Raw genomic sequence first — 20,716 nt, 5'->3', positions numbered from 1 at the left:
AGAAAGTTCTCGATAAATGGTAACTTCTGCTGCTGCTGCTGCTGATGGTGATTTTGCATACAGTAGGTGATCATTAAGTGTTTCTGGAGTTCAAATCCATGCAGCCAGGGCATGTCCGCCAGCCCCTGAGAGACAGACAGACCGGATCTGAAGCCCCGATGGCTCCCGTGGTTCTGGGTGGGCGGGAGCCCTGGCTGCACAAATGTGGTCCCCTGGGTGGTCCCTGCTTGCTGCCCGGATGGCCCACTTCAAGGGTCCAGCCTCTCTGGAGGGAAGATGGGGAGGCCGATGCTGGGCCTCCGGGACTCAGGGGCTCGGGCTGCTGGAGCTGAAGGACAATTGTGAGACGAGGGGGAACCCAAGAAAAGAACCCACTGCAGAGGCGAGTCAGTGATTCACACGGCTCCTTTAAATATTCAGCTCTTTGGCTGCTTAAAATGAGAACCACAGCTTTGAACATACATGTATATTTTGTAGTTCGATAACAGAAACGTGGATGCTACAGACAGAATGGCAGGGGTGGAAGGGTGTGGTGGGGCCTGGGACCCTCGGGGGCATACAAAATAGTTTTGCGAGAGTGAGATATTGAAACACGAGTCATCGCAATCACATATTGAGCGCTTACTGTATGCTAGGCGTTGGGCCAAGAGCTTTGTCTACTAACTCATCATGCATTCCTTCATCTAGCCTTCTGGCTCTGGAGCCAAACAGCTTAAGCTTAAATCCTGGCTCCACCTGGGGTGACCGGCTGTGTGTCCCTGGGCATGCTGCTAAACCTTCCTGTGTCCCGGTCTCCTCCTCTATGAAACAGAGTGATGAGGAGAAGGAAGCGAGTTAATGTGGCTGGAGAGCCTGGAACAGCATCTGACATGTTCTAAGAGCTCAATAAATATTATCACTATTGTTATTGTCATCACTCGCTCATTTATTTTTTTGAGAAATATTTACTGAGTGCCTACTAAGTGACAGGTTCCATGAGGTATAATGACGACTTCACATAGTCTCAGCCTTCAAGGAGCCTCCACTGGGGCATGGATAATAAGTTAATAAAAAAAAATCAATGAACAACACCAGTTCAGAGAGCCATGAGGGCTGCAAAGAAGACGAACAGGCTGATGAGACAGAGGGGAACTCCACTGGCCAGGCGGTCAGGGAAGGCCTATGAGGAGGTGACCTTTCAGCTGAAATTTAAAATATGAAAAGGAGCCCAGGAAACAGAGCTCCAGGAAGAGGGAACAGCAGGTGCAAAGGCCCTGAGGTGGGAAGTAGCTCGAGGTGTTTGGAGAAAAGAAAGAAGAGTCGCTGTGGCTGGGGGGTAGAGTAGCCCTCTCTAAAACTCACCAGGGGACTTGAAACATTTTGAGGATGTGGGAAAGGAAGCCCAGAGAGGTGCAGAGATTTGCTGGAGACCTCATAGCTGGTATTGCAAAAACCAAGGTCTGTCTGACCCCAGAGCCCATGTCTCTAATGAATGCACTGGACCATCCCAAGTGGAAGCACAGGCCCCCACGGTTGCGGCCCAACTCGGACAAGTTCAGCGTGAATTTATGGTGACTCTGAATTAGAGGATGTCCTGAGAGAGAGGCATCCGGGCATTCTTGGAGATCTGACAGTCACTCAAACCGGCCACCCACAAGACGCTGCCAAGGAGAGGCGCCGCTGGACCCTCCTCAACGAACACATCAAAGGTGCCTCCAATTAGCATCTCCCTGGGCATCCAACAGGCCACACAAAGGGATTGGAAATTGCAGCACGGGCTCACATGGGCAGTGGGGAAAGGAAGGTGGGCATGAGGTGGACATGAAGGGACCTTCAGGGGGCCCCTGTTGTGTGCCAAGGGCTGTGCTAGTGTCTTTGTGCGTCATTTAACTCTCATAGTAACTCGGAACTGTAGATGGGACCACCCTCATGCTAAGAACATGGGGCTCATTAACAGCAGGTTACACAGCCGGAAGGTGAGGTGCTGGGGCAAAAACCGGCCTCCATAGCCCCACCCTCCCCCCAAACCTGTCATTGGTTCCCGAGGATGCTTAGCTCAGGCTATGAAGCTTGAGGAGCCTCAAATCCCCCATCTTTGCCTCAGTTACTAATTGGCCAGTTTCTTCCATGCCAGAACCTTCTGAGATATGGTCACATTCGTTCACAACCAAGGTGGCCATCGGGTCTGGGAATTAACAACGGGTTTTCCAAAATTCTTGATGGAATTCTGAGGCCCTCCCGGAACTGCTGGGCACCTGCTCTGGGAGAAGACATGTCACCTTAGGGGACACTGCGTTGTTTTAATGGAATGTGGCCAAACGTGATTTGGGGGTCACACCTCACTGTGGAGGAAGTGAGAGCATTTGTGGCTGTACACGGCCGAGCTGGCTCATGTTAGACACATCTGATCGGGCTGTAAGTTCTAGGAAGGAGGGACCCATGTCTGTCTATTTTACCACTGCACCCCCCAGACCGAGGGCCTGGCACAGGACCTGGCGTAGTAGGGGCACCAACAAATAGTTGCTGGATGATAGCAGTAACTCATGTTTATTGGGTCCTCACTGCAGGAGACTGACAAGACACCAAGCCTGAGTCCTGTTCCCCAGGTGCTCCATTTTAACGGCCTTAAGGAGCAACCTGGCCACTGGCGTTTTTTAAAGCTCCAGGTGATGAATGGACAGCCCAGGCGGCAGCGTTGCTTTCCACACCTCATCTCATCGAACCCTTCCGTTAGCCCTAGGAGGTACTAACTGTTAGTGGCCCATTTTGCAGATGAGAAAACAGATGCTCAGAAAGGTTAAATAGCCTGTTCAAGGCCACAGAGCAGGGAAGTGGTGGAGTCAGAATTCGAACTGAAGCAGCTTAACGGCAGCCCCCAGGCTGAGCCACAAACCGCACGGTGAACAGAGGGAAGAAGGGGCATCATTAGAGCCACAGAAAAAGGAAGAAGACGCAGGCTGGGTTAGGAAGCCCCTCGCGGTTGCAACAAGGCGCCTGCCTTGATCACAAGCTTCTCCACTTCCTCCCCGAGGGGAGTGGCTGCACCCACCCATGGGGCCCACCCTGGGCTGTTTCTAGGGCAAGAGCGACAGCCTTCCATGCCTATAACCTGTCCCTTGGGTCAGAAATGTTTGGGTTTGGGGCAGATGTTCAGCTCAAGGACAAGCAACTCCCAGACTGGACAGCAGCGCACCAGGGACCCACTATGAACAACCCTCCCTGTGGCGTAATCTCAGTTTACACAAGTTAAATCGGCATTTACGAAATTAATTGCTTGATATTGCATTTCACAAGCCAGTGAGTACATCAGTGTACTGTTCACATTTTCCTCTTTAATCCCAAATATCCACTTTCCTTATCGGATGCCCTAACCAGCTTACACTCTACACTTCTCACTACAATGATTGAAGCCTCAGGACGAGCCATTCATTCATTCACTCGTTCATTCACTCATTCTTTCAGTGTCGTCTCTGTGCCAGGCTGTTTCCTAGATACTGGAGTATTTTCCTACAGGTAACCACGCACCAACAGCGATGAGAAGAGGACCACGATTCATGTTGATTTTCACTTGCCTTAATGTAAAACAGGATTGCCTGCATTTCCGATTCTGCTGGTTTATCTTGCACGGCCAAAACCCCAGTTATCTCTGCTTCACTAAGTCTCGAGATTGGTTTGGAACTTGAATATATATTCTTCGAAACCATTAAAAGTCGTTTAATTGGCTGTTCAGGGATGTCCTCCACTATGCTCTCCAAATGGGTCATTCTTCTCCGGCTCTCCCAAGAACTGGAAGGCTGGAAGCCCTCACCTGGATGATCACTCCCCTGGATTTATTCGTCTTGCCCTGGGCCCCCAAAGCATCAGGCTTCGCATTGCAGATCCGGCCTCTGTTCGTGGCGGCACACCCAAATCCCACCTCGAACGCCTGCTGGAGCCCGCAAAGCCGCAGCTCCACGTGACGGGGCCATGCCAGCCAGATTCATCCACGGGGAAGCCAGACTCTCTGAAAACTCAACCTTACCTTGATCAAGCATGGGGATGGGGTCATCCAAAGGAGGACTTCAGGAAGAAAGAGACAGCCACTTGGGATCACAAAACAGAGCAGAAAGGCAGTGACCTTGGGAGTCAGATTGTCTTAGTCCCTGGTCAGTCGCCGTGCATTTTTACCAACACAGGCTTTCCCCGGTTTCAGCTGTGGGAACTTGAGCAAGTCGCACAACTCCCTTGAGCCTGTGTCGTGGCCTGGTTCACAGGTTCTCTTTAAACGAAGTAAGGCCGTGTACGTGCACGCATGTGGCAGACTGCAAGTGATTGATAAGTGTGGGTGCAATGGCTGGCTTAGAATACTAGTGCCCAGCCTTCTGAAACTCGGTACCCCGTCCTTATTTGCTATTTGTTGGAATATATCTTATCCCACCCATCCCTAAAGCCCTACAGGATGCACGTATGTGTGTATTTGTACACATGCACAAGTATACACACACGCAATAAATGTGTGTATATTTTACAAAGATAAATGGAGATATGAAGCTTGACTGGAGAAACAGAGATAGAGACATACACATATTTCTAGATACTTCCTTGAAGTCATTTCTAGATCATTGCTAGTGCCTAGAAAAGCATTTGGTATATAATAGACACTCAATATATATTTGTTGAAGGAATAAATTTAAGAATCCTTGATTTGTGTGTGTTTGTGAGAAAGAGAGAAGGTGAGTGTGTTGCTATGCAGTTCCAAAGGTAACTCAAGGGGCAATATCACATTTGATATAAAATACCAGAAAATAAAATTAAGTAAATAAAAATACAGAATAAAATACCAGAAAACATAAATATGAATTTTCTAATCTCATTTTTTTCTTTCTTTTCCCTTCCAGTTAGGTTTCCCAGATAAGAAACAGCATACCCAGTTAAATTTGAATTTCAGATTAAAAAAATAATTTTATAGTATAAGTATGTCTGGAATATTGTATGGTCAAATATTACACGGGACATGCATATGCTAAAAAATTACTCATTCTGTGCTTTTTATTTGCTAAATCTGCCAACCCTACCTGACCGTTCTAGACAAGAAGTCTCTGAATTCTATGATTATTCACCCACGTGCTCGAAGGCCTTCTGTGTTTTTTTGCCAACTATGAGATAAAATAAAAACCCTTTAACCTGGCATCTGACTCAGAAGCCTTCCCCACTTCAGAGTGGGAGCCTAACCACTGCCTGGTGCCGTCTCCCCTCCTCTCCTGGCCTGGCCCCTCAAACACCTGTAGGCAGCTGGGGGCACAGGGGTGAGCAGTTTTTGTCCACGTTTTGGTTTGCATTTCACATTAGCCACTTTCCTCAAATAAAATTACATATCAGCTGGTCACGGGGCCCCTGCTGTTTTAAGCATACAGTGCTGTCCTGCTCAGAATCAAAGCTCGCACCCAAACAGATGGAAGCCCAGCAAAACTTTTCCTTTACCTCTTCAGGGCACTAAAAATGCAATTACCTTTTCCCTAGTCATGGAGGAGGCTCAGAAAGAACCTTCTCAGAGATAAAGCCTCTGCAGCAGATAATCAGCCATCACTCGTGGCCTGGGTGCAGGAGTGTTGGAAGCCGTCGCCCTAGTGCCAGAGACTGCAAGCTGTTTGGGGAGCGTTTGCCTCCTACCAGCCTCCCCACATTGCTTAGCTGGACACCCCCAGGCTGCCTTTGGAGGTTGGGACAACACAAGGATGAAGGAGGGGCAGGACTTGGAGAAGGCAGAGAAGGGGGACTTTTAGGAAAGATGGAGGAGCAGGGATAGCTGGAGCTCCCCTGCATCCTGGAGACCACCCTCTGAGCATCACCTCACCTGGGACAATGGGAGCCACAGTCCTAACTCTCAAGGTGGTGAAGATACATTGAGATGGGACATGGAAAGCAACTCTTGGCCCAGTCTGTCGTCAATATACTTTCATATTAGCCATTTTTCCTAACGCACAGCCTGTAGCTAGACATCTAGGTGGCTCCCTCCCATGGCTGGCTCTTGTCAAGATGGCACTGAGTTGAAGCCACGCTGAGTAGATGCTTGGGGGCCTTCTGGGGCTCAGCTGATACAAGGACACAAGACCCTGCCTCCAAGCCCCCTTATCTACTACCCGTCCTGGTGACACTTCAGAGCTTGACACTTTGGGCTGGGCTGTCTATCCCTGCCCTGGGGAATCACAGTGATGCCAAGAAACCCAAGCTCAGCTTGCCTTCTCCAAAAATGGTCTACCACTTGCCAAGATTTTTCCAGCCATCATCCCACGGAATTCTCTGAACCACCCTGAGGTGGGCACCATTGTTAGCCTTATTCTACGGATGAGGAAGTCAGAGCTTGGAAACCTGAAGTCACCAGCCCTGCTGGTCACCATGCCGGGCTGTCCGATGCCAGGGCTGCGACCTTAGCCGCTGGGCCTGTAACGAGGCAGCAGGTAGATTTTCCCTCCAAGTGCGCAGGCTCGAAACTTGCATTCTTCCCTCTCTCCTTCATTCTGGGAACAGAGAGGGGTCCCACACCCACATGCCCCTGGCCCTCTGGAGGCAGCCAGGTTTGCTTCAAAACCAGCCCACGACCATTGTCGGAGGAAAGTCTCCCCCGCCCGCCTCCCTCACAGCTGCAATCTTTTTCCTGGGTGGTTTTTTTCTTTATTTCTCTGTGTACTCTGGCCCTCTCTCCCTGAAAATACAGTTTGCTGATATTAAAAAGAAACACACAATCACTAAACACATTTTATAGAGTCTTTGAAGTCTAATGGCCTCAGGCTCCCAGATTGATAAGTATGCAGATAGAGTGCAGACCAAGCTGGGAGGCCAGCACCTTCGGCAGGGACAGCTCCCGGCGCGGGCAGCCTGGGCCCCAACTGAGAGGAAGTGGGGTGCCCACGGGGAGGGGGGCATCAGGGAGAAGTGCACAGGTGCCAGAGGGAGGCGGCCCTCATGGAGCCTCCCTGAAAGGGGATTACATCTCTCAGAGGCTGGATAATTGGGGCTTCCCTGTCTAAACAGGGAGGGAAAAAGAATGTTCTGTGCGCCCCAACACCTCAGAGGGCATCTTTGTCCCCAGGAAAAGGATGAAAACGGGGAGTTGTTGAGGTTCTGTGTTCACATGTACTGTGGAATGTGGGTACACGGGTGCAAGCAGGGGCTGGGGGGTAGAGCAGAAATTGGCCTCCATCAGCCGCTTCCTTGAAGCTTCTGGGATGTCACCCCAAGTGCAGACACTCAGCCAGAGCGCCAGGGCCATGATGTCCTGTTGGTATTGTGGGAGACGTCCAGCAGCCCGCAAGTCCAGGAGGGGAAGAAAACTGCCTCCAGGGAGCTCCGGCTGACGGAGGAGGTGAGGTCCCTGGCCTCAGGGAGCTCCCGGGCTGAGGAGGAAGTTCCACTCCTTGTCCCCAGGAAGTCTCAGGTGAAGTGAGGGGAGGATGGACCCACATAAACATGAAAGCCATTGACTTGGAGAAGTCTTCCTCTGTGTCAACTCCCCATCCACCCAACCTGGCATTTATAGCCCCCAACCTTCTCTGGAAGGGCCTCCTTGGCAAGAGAGGTACCTGGTCTGCTTCCTGATCCCACTGCAGCTGCCTCTGACACGGCCTCCAGGCCACAAAGCTTGGTCCCCCCAATTCATTCTCAATTCTCTGACTGCCCCCGATCCGTCTGACCCCATCTCACTTCCACTTAAATCCCCTGCCTTCCCATCCGTCCCCATCGCTCCTGCCCCGTCGTCCAATAGCGTCACCATGCACACTGGCAGTCTTCACCTTGCCCACAGCTTCCAGTAACAGAAACCCCACTTATGTGCCCATTCCTCATCCAGAGCAGAGATGTCGTCATCTTCCCATCAACACCTAACACAGATCCTGGCCACGGTGTTCATCTCACATTTATTAAATGCAGGCTCTCTGCCGGGCCCATGTGTGTCATCACATCCATAGATGGGAGTCCAAGGCTCTTAGAAGCCTGGGAACTTGCTCCCTCATTGCCTGGGTCAGTCCCATCATCCCTTGGACCCAAGGGATGCCTTAATGTCCTTTCCTCAGGGGAGTTCTGTCTGACTCTCCCCCTCCTCCCCCCACAGCTTCCTGAAAGTTTTGGTAGCACTAATCACACTGGTGCTCAGTTAGTCATCTCCCCACTGGTCCACAGCCCCCCAAGGGGAGGGAACATATCCTCAGGACCAGCTCACTGTTAAGGTGACTTCTTCTTCTTCTGTTGTTAGTACCTTCGAGTTGATTGCGACTCCTAGTGACCCTGTGACAGCAGAGCAGAACCCTGCCCAGTCTTTTCGCACCATCCTCTCACCTTCCTGCCCGCTATCAGACAAGCTCCACTGCTATTCATGGGTTTTTATGGCCAATTTTTTCAGAAGTGTGTGGCCAGATCCTTCTTCCTCGTCTGTCTTAGTCTGGAAGCTCCACTGAAACCTGTTCCCAGTGGGTGACCCTGCTGGTATTTGAAATCCCAGTGGCACAGCTTTCAGCATCACGGCAACACGCAGCTGCCACAGTATGACAACCAACAGACGGGTAATGTGGTTCCCTGATGGGGAAGCGAACCTGGCTGTAGCGGTGAGAGTGACAAGTCTTAACCACTAGACCACCAGGGCTGGCTTTCTTATTCTTAAGTCCTAGAAAATATTTTTAGAATTCCACTTTCCACTCCTAAATTAAAACAACAAGATTATCCCACTTCATACCAGTCAGATTGGAAAACATTAGAAAATTGGATAATGCCTTGTGTTGACAACAATGTGGTCAGCACCATGTTCTGGAAGAAACCTGGCAGAATGTAGGGAAATGAAGTGCCACATTCCTCCAGCCCCGCCATCCCTCTCCTGGAAGACCCCAGGAGACCCTCTCACAGGTCCTGGCGGGGGGCCGTCTGGGTGTCCACTGTTAGGGGACCAGGTGTCTCTCTGGAAACCTCTGTAGCAGTCAGAGGCGTCCGATGAGATTTATACACAGCGAAACAGGTGGATCTTAAAAACACTGTGTTAAGTGAAAAAATTAAGCAACAGAATGAGATCTATAGCCCAATACAATTTATGTAAATTAAAACACATTTGCATGATAAACCAACACCGTATATTTTACAGGAAGCGTCCACATCTATGGACGTATATTGGAGGTGTGAGCGCTGGGTATGGAGGGGCAGGCGGGGGGCACGGGAGCAGAATCAGGGGAAAAGGGAGAACACGGAACAGAGCAGAACAAAAGCGAGGCCTAGGACGAAGGAGATGATGAGGGGTGGCCGTGAGCCGAGGGGTGTGGTGCACTTGACTGGCTCCTCTTTCAAGGAAAGGTACCAGCAGACCAACCAAGCAGCTTCCAGCTCCCCTTCTGCCCGTGGACTCCCAAAGGGTTGAACAGATCTGGACAAGACTTCTCAGCCTCGGCACTGTGGACATTTTGCTGCGGGGGCCGTCCTGTGCATTGTAGGATGTTGAACGGGATCTACCCATGAGCCGCCAGTAGCACCCGCTGAGTGGTGACAACCAAAATGTCCCCAGACTTTGGCAGATGTCCTCTGGGGGACAGAATCGCCCTGGTTGAGAACCTCCTGGTGAGGATGAAAGCCTGAAAAAACTGCTCCAAACCTTCCAGGTAAGCGGCCCACACTTGCTTTACCAAAACACACACACAGAGGAACAGAACAGGACGAGGCTGGGAGCTCCATCTTGGAAGCTGCCAGTGTCACTCGCACATTTAAATCAAGGCTCTGTGGAGATTCCAGTTACAGCTGAAGCCCCGTCTGCCTTGGGCTTCCTCCTAATTTTAACTGGCAGCTGCATTTGCATAGGACATTTGCATCTGAGATTACCCATGGTTCTCTGGGAGACACAGTCTATAGCAGACGATGGCAAAAAAATACATAATTCCATTTCAGCTGGCAAGGGAGGAGGGGGGAAGAAGGATCAGGGAGGGAGGGTACTGGGAGGAAATTTCAGTGCCTTATGCACTCGGTCAGGGGATGGCAAGAGAATGTTCCACTGGTCACTGGGCAGAGAGGACTGTCCATCTTGGCGTCTGGTATGCGAATTAGTGAATCAAATAGTGAGTGCATGGGACTCCATCAGGAGGGGCTGCTGTTCTGAGTGGAGGCAGGCAGAGTGGAGGGGATGGTGGTGTAGATTGTCTACACATCAGCTCACAGCCCCAGCCCCTGCCCCCCAGGAGCCCAGCCACCCACCAGCACTGCCTGGAGCCTACTGTGTGCCGGACGGTGCTCCCTATGTGCTTTCACCATTTCGCTGCACAGCCCCACCCCTCTGAAGGGAGGCATCTCTCCCCTCATCTGGAAGAGGAGGAGCCAGAGGCTCCCAGGTCTCACCCTTAGTAAAGAGCAGAGCCCAGTGGAAACAAAAGTCTGCCAGGCTCTGAAATCAGTCCTCTTTCCAGCCTCTCAGTGGGCGACCGCTGACAAAGCAAGGGCCTCTATCATAGGCAGTAATGAGAAGGACAGACCGCCTCTCCCTTACATTTCAGTAGCTCACACCCAGCCCGAGATTTAGCCAGGCCTGGATTCCAGAACTTAAAGACCGACGCCTGTAAGCCATGAGCTAAATGCCAGGGGAGGTGTGTTTGTCCCACATGGGGCAAGGCTTAACTGGAACTTCCCTGCTCTCCTCACGCCCATCCCCAGGCGCCCAAGAACAGTCACACGCTCCACATTGCTGCTCTGGTGCCTTGGGATCCTCTATTATTGCATGTAATTTATTCTTCGTATATCTCTCTCCCCGACTAGACCAGGAAAATCTTAGGGTCAGAGATCATGACTGGCTCGTCTCTCTATCCCCAGTGCTCGAGAAATATATGTGCTATAAACTGAGATAACTTTGCACTGGGAGCAGGAAAGTAAGCAACCCAGATCATTCCAGTTGAATGCTTCCTCATCCAGGAAGAGTTTCTTGATTTTCCCAAATGGAAGAAGATCTTAGGTGAGATCTTCCCCTCAGCCACATGGAGCAGGAGGCATTGTGTGCCCCTGATCACATTCCACCTTGCACATTTGATCTGAAGAGTCCTCATGGGAACGGGCCGTGTACAATAGTGTCTGCATTCTCAGTGCCTAGAACAGGGTCTTGCATATAGGAAACAGAATATGGATGGATGGATGCTTGAATGGATGAGTACATGGATGGATGCATGGATGGATGCATGGATGGATAGATAGATGGGTGAATGGATGAGTAGATGGATGGATGGGTGAGTAGATGGTTGATGGAAAGGCGAGAAGGTAGATGGATGTATGATAGGCATATGGTTGACAGTAGTTTAATAGTTAAGCGAGTGGATAGATGGATGGTGGAGTTATGGACGAGTTAGTAGATGGACAGATGGATGGATAGAACAATGGTGGTTGATAGGGTGTATGGATGTGGGAGAGGGAGCAGTTTAGTGAAATGATGAATGGATGGATGAATGCAAAGTTGGATATGTGGATGGATAGTTTGGAGGGTGGGTTAAGAGTATATGAGTGGGTGGTGAACAGCTAGATAGATCCACATGGTTGGGGAGGGTGGACGGAGGGTGGGATAATGGCTGCACAGATGAACAATTGTCTTTCCATCTGCTGACATCATCCTCACCCTCCCTAAATAAAATAGCCCTTTGTATTCCTTTTTTCCAGACTCATCCTTAAGTCCCCCTGCCTCTCCGGCTCTCTTCCATCCTCCAAGCAGGGGCTCTAAGACGCCAGATGGAAGTCTTCCCAGGAAGCTCGGCTCCAGTCCCTGCCTCAGTGCACAGCATTCCATGCTATGCAGAGATTTAATACTTAACTCCAGCCTCTCCCCACTCCTTACCTGCCTGAGGAGGTAGAGGCAGCAATTTGCATATTTATTAAATATCTCTTAGCAGGATACACAGCCGCATTGCTGCATCCCGCTCCCGGAGCCGTCCTGCTGGCAGACAAGACCGTGCCCGATCAGCGCTGCATCACCGCCCGTTAAATAGCTATTCCAGGGCCTAGGGGGCTCGGAGGGGAGCGGGGGACCACGGGAGGGCGGGGAATAGGAGACCCTGGAGGCCAGGATGCTTTGTCTCACAGTTGGTTGGCGGCAGGGGTTTTTGTTCTCAGCCCAGGCAGAAAGGGCTCTGAGGGCATCTCTTCCAGCCCCTGCGTCCGCATGGGCACCCCTGAAAATCAGTCCTTCTCTTAGAAAAGTCCCAGAGGAGACTTTTAGAGGCGTCTTTATTTTGTCTTTCTTCTGCTGCACAGTTTATTTGGAAGTCCTTCTTAATATGCAAACAGAAGTGGGCCTGCCTTTGCATGAGCCCATTGCTGATGTGTTGTCTTTGATCAAAATCGGACAAGCATCCTCTGTGGGTCGGGATGCCCTCCCACAAGCAAAGTCATCCCGAAGGTCCAGCCTCGGATCTAAGTATCCAGAGCCCTGGGCACCAGCGCCCTCTGTTTTCTGGAGAGAAATCCTCAGGGTTGGGACTGGGTAACTTTCTGGGGACCAGGAGCTCCCTGCTATAAACCGGATGAGCCTCCCCCCTTCAGACTGGGTGTCCTGATGCTTCTTCCTGTCTCCCGTCACAATTCCTAGATGGGGGTTTAAACCCAAGGATATGGTTTCTGGAGCCAAACTTCCCAGGCACTGGTCCCTGCCTCACCTCTACCGGCAGGATGACTTGGGTAAGTGACAGAACCTCTCTGAGCCTCAGTTTCCTCATCTGTGAATGGGGATGATGATAACCCCCACCTCATGAGGTTAGTGTGAGGCGTAAGGACAATGAAGGACATTGAGGGTTTAGCTTAGGGTCTGGCTCGGGGCTGAAAGTTCAGGAAATATCGGTTGTTATTGTTATGGAATCATAGGAAGTTGTAAGTGCAAAGTGAGGCTGGTTGCCTGTCCGTCTTTCCCAGGGAGAGGAAGAGAGCAGAGAGGCTGGTATCTACTCCACATTCTGACTGCCAGATTCTGCGCTGGGCGTATCTCCCCACAGCCACCTTAGAGAGAGAGACTGCAAACACACCCACTTCACAGATGAAAAACTGAGTCCCAGACGGTGGAAAGAAATGCATGAGATTGCATATGGTTAGGGGACCTACATCTGTCTTTGTCTCCTCTTCCCAGATAAGCAGTGAGGTATCCACACCCCGGGGACAGGCTGGGACCCCAGGGAGACGAAGGGGAAACCCACAAACAAACAGCTGTTTCAGCTCCACTGCCCTGGACTGCCGGGAGCCAGGAGGAAAGGGCTGGGCTGTGGCCTCGTAAACCTCCCTGATAGCCCTCGTAAACACAGGCCCGGCTGCCTCCAAGTCTGCTGCTGCCGAAAAGCAAAATCCCTGCTCATAAAGTAATCCCCATAAAAAAATAAATAAAAAAGGAGAAGAAAAGAAAAAAAAAAAAACCTGTGCAGTAAAAGCAGTAACAGCCTCTGGAAAATCAAGAAGAGGAGCTAGGCTCCCAGCTCCAGCAGGCCCCACCCAAAAGGCACCAAGCTCAGGCAGCCTTGTGGGAGAGCAGGTGGGGGTGGCTGGGGGTGGGGGGTGGAAATGCTGAAGAACGGTGATGTTTGTGATGATGATGGTCACGACAGCACGAGGTACACTCACACCCACCCCTCACTGGAGCCGCCAGGGGTCTCAAGGTTTCCAGGGTCAGCATCCCCATTGTACAGATGCAGAAACTGAGAAAGAAGAGGAGGAACTCTCAGCCAGAACTCAAGCCTGCTGCCCCGATAGGATCCCACCCTGCTGCTCTTGCGAGTCCAAGCCCCCAGAAGAGATGGGGGGCCTGAGTGCCCACCCCTAAGAAGGAATGGCCAAGCTTGGGAGGTAGGTGCAGCTGTGGGATGCCAGGTGGGTGCCGGCACATCCTCGCGTCTGTGTTTGTCATCTGTTCATTGAGGGTGATCATTCTTCCCTCACCCGGGGGCATGAAATGAGATAAGAGATGTCCAGGTGAAAGGGTCTGGTGCACGCTCAGGGCTCCATAAACAGGAGCTATGGGAGCCCGGGGTGGGGCACGTAGAATGCTGGGGAAGTGAGGCTCCCAGGCCAAGGGGCCAGGATGACTTTTGGGGTGGGGGGGCAGATATTGCCAACTTCATCCTGGCATGAACCACCTTTGCCCTCTTCAGCACCCACTCCACCCCTAGAAAATGCAGCTCTGCTTAGCTCTGAGCCTCCCAACCCTGACAACTCACTGCTTGCCTTTCCTCCCCCCGTCTTTTCATTCCTGGCTTTATCTCTTCCCTGAGCCTCTCTCCTTCCCTCTCTGCCCCTTCCCTTGGCTTTTGTCTGCCAGATTCCAGCTCCTCCATCTTTCTGTAGTGCGGCAATCTCCTTTACTCTCCCTCCAGGTGGGAGAGACTATTGTCCTCCCAGTTGGCAGAGCAGACTCTGCCTTTCTCCAGTCAAGATAACACTGCACTGGCCTCTCCCTGGACCCTCTGGTGCCCTGTTAGGGACCCAGACTCTGTCCTGAGTCCTGTCCCAGCCTTGTTGCTTGGGGGGGGGGGGCACACTTTGACCCCAGCCCACAGCCCTAGGGAAGCATTCATCTTTCAGTGAACAGGAGCTCCCTGCTCCCCCACCCCTCTTCCCAAACCAGCCACCCCGTCTTCAGGAAGAGAGCTCCATAAGGAACCACCCCTGTCATGATGCGCTGCACCCACCTGGCTCATCCTATCCCTCTTACCCCAGGATGGGGGGAGGAAGCACGCTCTGCTCATCTTCATCTCCACCCAGTGCCGGGAATTCAGGAAGAGCATGTTTTGAGCAAATGAGCCTCCCCAGGGAATGAACTTGTTGATACAGGGGATCTCCCAGGGGGAGGACATGTGCCCCTCGAAGTTCCCTTCCATCCCTCCTCACTTCCTGCTCAGACACGAAACAAATGCAAGGAAGCCCAAAGCATGGTCCCCATAAACACCCGCCTGAGAATGCTGTGGGGAGGAGGGGGGGGGGCGTTGGGGGAGGGGGGAAAGCTTCCAGAAGCCTTGCTCTCATCACCTGTAAAATGGTATAATAGTACCTACTCACAGGACTGTTGGGAGGACAGAACGAGTTAATAAATGTGAAGCATTTACATCCATGCCTGGCATATAGTAAAAAGGCATAAACAAGTGTTCACTGCTGCCATTATTATTGGTGGTCATACTGCCCCAGCCTCACTTCCAATCTTAGCTGCTTCTTTCCAACCCCAGGGAATGAAATGAGTTCCAGCTTCTAGACACGACCAAGTCTTGACGGGCAGGTGGCTGACTTCTTTGACGAACAGGAATAGTAATGACAATATAAATAACAATAATGCCGGCAGGTGCCATGTATTGAATCGTTACTGCGTGCCTCCCACAAATGGTCTCACGTAATCCTCGCCGGTTCCAAGAAGGCAGCGCCATTGTTCGCTCCCTCTCCCAGACGACAGACCCAGACTGGTGAAGCAGCTCTCCCCAGCCGCAGAGCCCCTTGGGGGCAGAGCATCAGTCTGAATTCCCAGCAGTGTTCTGACGGCCTCGAGTCATTGGGTGGCGTTGGGCAAGCCACTTCCCTTTTCTGGGCCACAGTTTCCTCATCTGTAAAATGGGGGCCAATATCTACAGGGCCTGGGGTATGATGAGGACAGCACTCCAGTTAGGATTTGCCAAGAAGGCTGGGGCTGCTAAGCATGCCCTGCCAGGAGAGGGTTAAGGTGCCAGAGCCCTGAGGGCCACCAGGACTTGTCCAGGGGGCCGGGCCTTCTCCTCTTAGGGTCCATCCTGACACTTGGGGGCCAGGCGATAATTGGCTCTGGTGTTGCTCCACTTCAGCGTGAACAGGGGATTAACAAGCCTGGTGGGAAAGCACTGGGGACCCAGGTGGCATTCCTGCCAGTCGGGCTCCTGGGCTGGGCTGTTGGGGCTCCTCCGGGGAGTATGAGAGCATGGGGAGAGAAGGACTACAGGGCTAGGGGCTCTGAGCCCAGAAAATGCAATCCCAGACTTTGCAGATGGACCAGCTGAGGCCCAGAGAGGGGCCAGGACCCCTGACCTCCTGCCTGGTCCTGTTCCCAGCCTGCCGCCCTCCCTCCGTCCTGAGTGGCGGAGCAGTCAGTCATAATAATGGTCACAACACTACTGATCACTATACTAGCTACGCTGAGCCCCTTCTCTGTGCCAGACGCTCACTTGGCAGCTTACAAACATTATCTCACTCCCCCTCACAGGATGGTCAGAGGACAGAGAGCCCTCTGCAAGGGCATCGTTTCACCAGCCTCATGGTACAGGAGGGGAAAACAGAGACCCTGAGCTGTGCCCAGGCTCACCCCGCTAATTGGTGGCAGGGCAGGTTTTGAACTTCAATCAGACTCCAAAATCTATGCTCTTTTTAAGAAGCTGGACTGCCTCCTGCAGGACCTGTTATTTATTTTCTCATTTTTCTGTGTCCCCTCTCAGGCTTCTCACAGACCTGGGCACGCTTCAACAGGGGTCATCGTGAGAGCTGGGGTTGGGCAGACGTGGGTTGGAATCCTGATGCCATGTGAATGATGGACTGCTGCATGCACGCTACATGAGGACGTTCATGGGCAGGTGCATGTGAAGTTAGTTGATTGGTTAAGAGACTGGTGCAACCCCAAACTCATCCCGACACAGGGCAAATGTTGACTAATTTCTCCAGGCTGGGGGATCCATTGCATTTAGCCAGAACCCATTTGCATTTTGGGACCTTCCAACCTGCCGTTTCCTCTGCCTGAAATCTCCTCTTTTTTCCCACCTGGTTGTTTTCTACTCATCCTTCCAGATGGTTCCTTGAGAAGCCTTGTCTGATTCCCTAGGCTGAGTTAGACGTGCTCCCTCCCCTTCCGGGCTGCACAGCATCTTTAACATCTCTCTCTTCCTAGTAATTGCCAATTACATGTCTGTCTGGAGTACCGTGAGGTCCCCGAGGGCAGGGAGGGTGTCATATTCATCTCGCACCCCCAGGTCTGTGCAGCACGTGGAAGGTGCTCTGAAACGGCTGCAGAGCAAACGAGCAAGTAAGCAGATGAATGAATAAACGAGTGAATGGATGACAGCAAAATCAGCACGAGCAGCGTTCCTGTCCTGCCATATTCAGGGTCATTGACACGGATGTCAGAATCCCTCTCTCGTCCACAGGCACTCCCACCGCCACCCCCACCAATGCTCCTCTCCTCAGCATTTAAATTTGCCTATTGTCTTTGCAAAAGATGCTACCTGGTCATGAATTCAGACCACAGTGACTTCTGGACTCTGCAGCCACCAGGCAAGAGCACAATCTAGAGGTCATGGGGCCAGCGTGACATGAAGTATTAGGAATGGACATCACTGAGAGACCCAAGACTTCCTCTAAATTTGCCTGGTTTTTCACACTGTGTGGTATATTCCTTGAGAGAAGGGAGAACACGTGTCCAACAGTACCTGGCTGCAGAAATCGACATACTCCTTATTCTGAGCATTGCCCCCGAACATTCCTGCCAGGGTAAGAACTGAATTTACGGTGAGTTGGCATACACCCCCTGGCCCCGGCCCTACCCCATCTTATCTCTGTCAGAAAAGCAAAGTGTGCCTCCTTTCCTTTGGGCAGCAGCAAGGGGGCTTCCAGACTTCAAAATACCATCTTCCAGGAAGTCAGACTTTGAACACGATCCCTTAGGCGATAACGTCCAAAGGAGAAGTTCTCGCTGAAATTCCCCGCATCGTAAAATGTCAGGATGTCTGCGGTCTTTATTTATAGACAGATTGCTTTTCAACTTTCCTCACTCCAACATTTCGATGTGTTATTCCTGAAGATAAATGCACATTATGATTTCATAATAGAAATTGCATTTCTCCCTCGTGTCACCTCTAAGCATGTATATACATAAATATGGCACATTGCCTCCGACAGTAATTTAAAAGGCACTTTGGAGAACATATTGATCATGACCAGAGAACGGGGCTGGCGCGTTCGAGATTTCGTCGAAGTCCGCCTCCTCCCAGCCCCCGCCCTACCTCGTCGTCTTTGTTTGGATTCTGAAGCTCGGGAACTTACGATTTCCATTTATCTTTGCATATTGGGATGTTTGTTTATAGGCACCCTGGGCTTTGGATGAGGGGAAAAAGTGAGATTTTATAACTCCAAAGTGTAAACAAGAAATGAAAAATGCAGCCTTCCTACTGGAATGAGTTTCCTGGGGGCAGGAAGTCTCCATCTCACTCCCGAATCGACTTGAGATCTTGTGCGGCAGACGCGGTCGGTGGCTGCCTCAAGGCCGCTGGAGTGTGCACTCTCCTTTTAGCTTGTCGTCACGTTCTCCTAGGGTTGATTCTTGGTCCAGCGAGAGCATCCTCCTCACTGCTCGCTCGTCTGCCTCCTGGGGAGCTCAGACTCACCCGGGAACATTCACCTCCTCCCAGCCCTTTGAGCCACTCCCCATCATTCATGGAAGCTACTAGAAATTCACCTCTTCTAGGCAGCTTCCATGACCACTCAGAGCTGCACCCCAGCATCCCGTTCTCGCTGTGGCCTCCTTCACACTCTGCTCATTTGAAAGATGATTTATCTTTGGGCTACTTTGAGGGTCACGATGTTCTGGGCCAGGTGGCTCAGTGTGCTGGAGGAAACCGAATCGAAATTTGTCGAGCTCCCACAATGCAGCAGGCGGCTTCCCTTAGCCCGTCTCATTTAGTCCCTGCAACTGTCATGAAAGTAGTGTTTTATTCTCCCATTTTACAGAAGAGAAAACTGAGGCTCGCAAATGTTCAGCTACCCATCCAAAGTTTTGAACCACTGTGTGGACGAGCTTTGGTTCAAATCTCCACAGATTCCATTCCCTTCAACATTTCATAAAGCTGATGGGGCTACGGCTAGGGGTCAGTTTTTCAAGATGCTGATTACTTTTCCAATCAAGAAGATTGGCCCCATGTCTGTCCACTGACAGCAACCATGGCCTGACCGAGTGTCCTGCAGACACCCATCTCTGGTCATAAGGGGCCAGGCTAGAACCACTCTTAGCACTGCTGGCACCACACCCCCCTTATCTTTCCTACTATCCCTCTGGTCCTTCTGCTGCATCTCCTCCATTAGCCCCTTTCCTCTGCCCACTCCTTAAACATCAGTGTTCCCTACACTTTCATCTTGGACCTCCTCTCTTCTTCCTCTTTTCACTCTTCCTGGCTCTCTCAGGCACCCACCTCCCTCCCCAGCTCAAGTGACCATTTTTCTCTTGGCAACTTTCCAACCTCCATTCCGACTCAGATCACTCTCTGACCAGCCATCCATCGGGAGTCTCCACTGGGATATCTCGTAGTCCTCTCAAGCGCCGTTGAGCAAAGATTGAGTTAACATCCCGCCATCTTAGTGAGGGGACCATCACCACCCAGGTTGCTAAAACCAGAAGCCTTGGCCACGGTACTTGACTCTTTCTATGTTATCACACCCATCTGTTACCCAGGCCCATATCCTCCACTTCTTAATACCTCTGGACAACCTCCCTTCTCTCCATCTCCTCTTACTCTGTATTAATCAGGTCACCACTCATTCAGACCTAAGTCATGGCGGTGGTCTCCTAATCTCCCTATCCTCATTCTTGCCCCTTCCAATCCATTTTGCACATTGCAGCCAGGGTGAGGTTCCTCAAGCAGAAAACTGATCATGTCATTTTCTTGTTTAAAATCCATCATGGCGTCCCATTGATGGTCAGTAAGGTCAACTCCCATTGTGTCCCCCCTCTCATGCCGGGCGCATGTAGTAGGCACTCAACAAATAGTTACCGAATGAATTCTCTCCTCCTTCTCTTTGGGTCTGCTCCTTGGGCTTTGTGCCTACCAACTTTTCCTTCCAAGGCCTCCTCAGAATGATTCTGCTTCAGCATCTCAGCTTTGCCTTGGAGCCAAGACTGTAGGGGCTGTGCTGGCCTTTGCCTCTGCCATTAGCTGTCTTCCCCTCTCAATTACATGGTAATCCCTGTTAAAATTACAAATTTATTTATAGTTTTTTTCCCTTCTTTTTTTTCCCCACCCGGCAATTTTTATGGCTCATCGGCCGTAGCAAATTCTACTTCATAAAGCAAAGGCACGCATTATTATTACCTTATGGAAATAGACGCAGCAGCGGACTCCCATTCCCGGCCAGCGTGTTGTCTCCACGAATCCGTAATGGTTTCAATCAATAGCCCTGGGGGATTTGTTCCGCTCTTTGAGGACGAGAGCATTTGGACCTGGAAATGGTGCTTCTGCCTTGGAGAGTTGGCAGCAGTGGCCCCACCCAGGGGCCCAGGGGTTTGGTGGTTGCCTCAGTGAGAAGAACAAGACAGAGAAACCTTCCTGGTGGTTCCATTTTGTCCAGGAATAAAGAGATCACACTTGTGCACAATATTTATCAAAAGCACTCAGTAAATATTATTGTGGCAGCCATACGAAGTGGGTGCTAATTATGATCCTATTACTGGTGAGGAAAGTGTGGCTCAGAGAGCTTATGGAACTCCCCCAAGAGAACAGAGAGGTTGGGGGTCTCTAAGAAGCACACCCCTCGAGGCCCATGGAAGAGGGAAGGAGTCTCTGAGGGCGCTCTGTGATTCCTGTCCCATGGCAAATCTTTCCAGGCTCCACTATGGGGACCGTAAGTCATTCTCTCATTCATTAGTTCGTTCATTCATTTATTCAATGCAAATGTATGCTAGTACCAACCGTGTGCCATGCACTGTACCAGATGCTCAGACCCCATGATAGTTCAGTTACAGATAAAAAGGATGGATGTTATCTTCTTCCTCATCAGAACAGAGAGCATCTTT

Source organism: Equus przewalskii, chromosome 2, assembly GCF_037783145.1.
Source record: "Equus przewalskii isolate Varuska chromosome 2, EquPr2, whole genome shotgun sequence".
NCBI classification, from domain to species: Eukaryota; Metazoa; Chordata; class Mammalia; order Perissodactyla; family Equidae; genus Equus; species Equus przewalskii.
This window is presented reverse-complemented; position numbering follows the sequence as displayed.